The sequence below is a fragment of the Meriones unguiculatus genome (genome assembly GCF_030254825.1).
Source record: "Meriones unguiculatus strain TT.TT164.6M chromosome Y unlocalized genomic scaffold, Bangor_MerUng_6.1 ChrY_unordered_Scaffold_25, whole genome shotgun sequence".
Lineage (NCBI taxonomy): Eukaryota > Metazoa > Chordata > Mammalia > Rodentia > Muridae > Meriones > Meriones unguiculatus.
In genome coordinates, this window is record NW_026843710.1 from 15133657 (window position 1) to 15138452 (window position 4796).

Consider the following 4796-nt stretch of genomic DNA (forward strand, 5'->3'; position numbering starts at 1 on the left):
CACTATTAGGAGAACTCCTAATAAATGAATGCACACCATAATTGTCTTTTTGCATTTTTGTTTCAAACAGGATGATTTTTCCTGGATCTGTCCATTTAGCTAAAAATATCATAATGTCATTTTCTTAGGAGAATAATACTCCCTTATGGAAATATTCCACATTTTTCCCAAAGGAGATTGTCAAACCTGTTCTTTAGTCCTTGGAATTTGCTGGGACTCAACACATTGTATTGAATGAGAAACTATCAATGTAACTATGTGCTTTTAGCCTAGAAGTTTCTTCATCTTCTTCCACTCACTGGTGATTTGAATTGCAATGTCCCCTTGAAACTCCTGAATTTACATGTGGAGTTCTCAATAAAGAAATGTCTGGGAATGGTTAGGAGTTATGGCATTGTTAGATAATATGATTCTTATTGTAGTTATATTATAGAAGGTTTTGCTGTGAGGTTGATATGTCAATGAAAGTAACCAGACAGAATTGAGTCTCTGTCTCTCAATCTCTGTTACTTTATATCTTTGTTTCTCTTGATCTCCATCTCTCTATTTCTGAATCTCTCTCTAGCTCTTTGTCTCTCTGCCTCTCTCTGCCTGCTTCTTGTGCTTCATTATAAAAATCTTTCAGTTTTGGTGAAGGATTAAAGCAAGATGACTGTTTGCTCATTTGACATAGTGAATGGTCTCTCTAAAAATATAAGCAAGGTCCAAATTAAATGCTTTTTGTTCATAGATTTGCCTTGGTCAGGGAGCATTTTCCCAGTAATTAATTCACTGACTGAGGACAAATCTGTACATTTAACATATAATAATGGAATCTGTGATAGTGTGAAACTCACATGGCAAGGACAAATAACTTTATTAATGACCACTTGAAAGATATCAGGAACAGTTATCTCTGTGTTGGGTGCTTTCAGCTGCCCAGATTGAGGCATGTAGGGCTGCTCAGCCTTTCTCTCAAGCAGACTGTCAACTTGGCCCTTTTAATAACTGGCTCCTGAAACTCTTACTGGCTTTTTCCTGTTGCATGACATCATTCTCCCTCTAAGTCAAACAGCGCCAGAGAGAATCTTGAGGTTTCCATGGAGACGAGTAAATAAACTTTTGTCAGTATCCTGTATCTCTGATCCTGTGCAGATGTGACTTTTTCTTGTGAAACCCAACAAGAACCCACACCTTTACTCCTATTTACCTCCGTGACAATGCCAGGTAGGAAATGAAACTTTAATGTTTATTTAATGGGACAGCTTCCTTAGTAAGGTAGCTTCAAAATGATATGGGATTATAGGGAATGTACCCAATGACAAGGTGGTTCCTACTGTGGCCTTGGATATTAAATATACTTGTTTGTGACTTTGAACTGAGCAGTTACTCACATATTTACTATATGGTCCGTCACATTCTTGTTGATATAACAGGCTGCCAGGGTGTAGTGTTCCCTTGGGTATTGAGTTTTTACTAGCAGGAAAAGAAAAGGAAAGCAGAGAATTCCTTGGACTTGTTAGGTGAAACAGAGAAAACTCAGTGTATATAAAAGGAGAACTAAGGGGTAATAAACTCTTTGACAGCAGGTGATGTTCCATACTGTTGTTGCCAATTCTCTATGAGTACTGATGCCTAGGCTCACATTACAAGATTATCAGCTTTGTCCTACTCAGTAGTCAGTGAGGAATCCTCCTGATTCAGGGGTTTAAAGTTAAAACTGGGCCTTCAGGACAGAGAAATTGGTCCATGTTGTATGTCTAGGACACAAGAGCAGCTGTGTTTCCTGCTGTGGTCCTCCAGACAAACCCTCTGAATATAGAGTTAGTTCCAGGACTGCTTGAACCAAGGTGCCACATGAGCTCATGAGATTTGAGGTAGCTGGTTACCACTAGTTTATGACTAGGATTTTTTGCTACATATTGAGTTCCAGGAAAGCATGCCTTACAATATCAAATTCTGCACTCCTTGAGAGGAATCTTTTCTCTATGTTAAAAGTCATTATAAAAGTTGTTAACCTAATATTTTTATTGATTGTGTTGCAATTTCATATAATATACTACTTTTCTATTGCTCTCAGGATCAAATTCTTTCCCATGTGTCACACTAATTTTTTTTTATACTCAAAACACATCAATTCAAGTGTGTAATACTCATTGGAACATGATCAGTGCAAAGTCCCTTAAATAAAACTAAGTTCATCTTTGCCATACCCTAGGACTACCACAAGATGAAGCCACTAGTCCTGAATAGCACTATACTTCATTCGCTTGATCAGTGATTTTCTTATGTATTTATTTATTATGATTGGTTCACATTGTATCCCCTCTCCTCCACCCTCCCTCTGCTCCTTCCAGTCTAACCTACCCTCCTTCTTCTAGCCCTAGGACCTTTCTCTACTGATAAGTGAAGTCCTTCTCCCCTTCTATCTAACTCTATATTATCAGTTCTCATCAAGTCTGGCTGCATCATCTTCCTCTTTGGCCTGATTCTCAGGGCATTGTTCTCCTTGTGTCCACAATTCCCTCTACTTAGGACACACTTCTTACATCCTCTCCTGTAGGCTTCCCAGAGCTCTGAGGGGAGGGACAATTTTATAGGAAAATCCCATTCAGTACTGTGTGTTTTAAGGACTCTCTCTGCACAATAATAGACTGTGGGTCTCATTATGCAACCCGATTTGATGTAGAAAAAAGCTTCTCTGTGAATCCCAGAACATGGCATGGATCTCTCAGTTGAGGGAAGAGAACAATTTTTTTATTAAAAACACCCTGGGTTTCTTGAAAATTTCTGTAGGATGCCCTTGCACAACGACTGAATCACTGCCACCCAATACGCCTAGTGGAAGACTGGTTTGGTCACAACAATAGCCTATTGGAATTTTATCCTCCACTATTAGGAGATATCCTCATAGGTGAATATATACTATATTTGTCTTTCTACATTTATTTACTTCACCCAGGATGATTTTTCCTGTTTCCATCCTTTTGTCTGAAAATATCATGATGTCATTTTCTTAGCTGAATAATACTCCATAATGGAAAAATTCCACATTTTCCCCAAAGGAGTTTGTCAGTCCTGTACTTTAGTCCTTGGAAGTTGCTGGGACTTCAGTCATTACATTGAATAACAAACTATCAGGATACCTATATTCTTTTAGCCTAGAAGTTCCTCCATCTTCTTCCACTTCCTGATGATTTGAATTACAATGTCCCCTTGAAACTCATCTATTTATATGAGGAGTCCCCAGAGAAGAAATGTCCAGGAAAGGTTAGGTGTAATGGCCTTGTTGGATAATATAATTCCTATTCCAGTTATATTTTAGGAGGGTGTGCTGTGAGGTTGATATACCAAATAAATGACCAGATAGAATGGAGTCTCTGTCTCTTGGTCTTTGTCAATTATATCTTTGTTTCTGTTGGTCTAGGTCTCTCTATTTCTGAATCTGTCTCTCTAGGTCTTTATCCCCAGTCAGTAAATGTCTGGAAATGTGGGATTGAGGGGAATGTACCAAATGACAAGGTATTCTCCTACTGTGGTCTTGGATCTGTAATTTGCTAAGTTGTGACTTTGAACTGAGCAGTAACTGGCATATTTACTAAATGTAATTTCACATTCTTATTGATATAATAGGCTGTCAGGGTGTAGGGTTCCCTGGGATATTGAGTCTTTAAAAGCAGGGAAAAAAGAAGGTAACCTGCTATTCCTGCAGGCTAGTCTAACAGTGTATACCTGAAAGAGGGAGTGAAAATGGGGGGTGACAGAGACGCAAAGAATGTAGAAAAGACAGATTCCAGTCTTAGTTTATTGAACCTACAAACAATGATGATAAAGCAAAGAGTACAAGCAAATGTATTTTTCAGAGTATCAACACATCTATGCCACCCTGCAAGGCATCCAGGAATTCACACAACATTATACCAAGTTTGCTCTCTCATTCCCAAGGTTGCATGGAGCTTGCTATCTACTTCTCAGGCTCAAAACACCCAGCTTGCAGAAACCTACAAGGACACTCTCTGAGACACGGTACTTAGATAAGACCTGCATCTGCCATGGTCAGGACTTGGAATTCATTTCCCCCTTCTGTGTTTTACGGAGAGTCTGTCTTAGGTTTGAAAAATGTGCATTTTTCCTTACTTGTCATCAAGGTCTTAGATGTGATTTTTTACGAGCCTCACTTGTAAGCTGGAATAACTACAATTTTACTCTTACACATCAATCACTTACCTCCATATCACATGAAGTTGTTAAATATCTTCAATTTAAATCCATTCAACTGCCTTTGATTGTGTTGAAGTTGTTGAAGAAGGAATTGTAACAAGGAAGTTGTAAAAAGAAAGGCAGGCACAGGCCAACAAACCCATACCCACCAGACCTGCAAGTGTCAGTCCCCACTTAAGCCCAGAGCCAAAGGATGGAAAGCAGTTCCTGAGTATAATAACTGTATCCCAGGCTGTATTGGCCAATTATAACCTAGGTTTTTTGGCAGAGTCTATGTCATGGATCTTATTTCTCATCATTAACATGTCCAATGAGACGTTTTGTTAGACCAAATACCAGCAAGGTGATTCTGAACCTGAGTACAATTAAATTATTTTTCATTATACCAAGAATCAGAAACCCTAACAGGAATCATAACAAAAGTAGATTACTTAACATCTAATAGTAAAAGAGCATTATTATCAGCATTAACACACTTAGTAAGATTGTAATATACACATTCAATTGAATAGGTTTCATTGTTGTTAAAATGTCTGTCTTACTACAATGTTTCCAATTCGCAGTAAACAAGGAGGATTAACACATGGCAAAAAGGA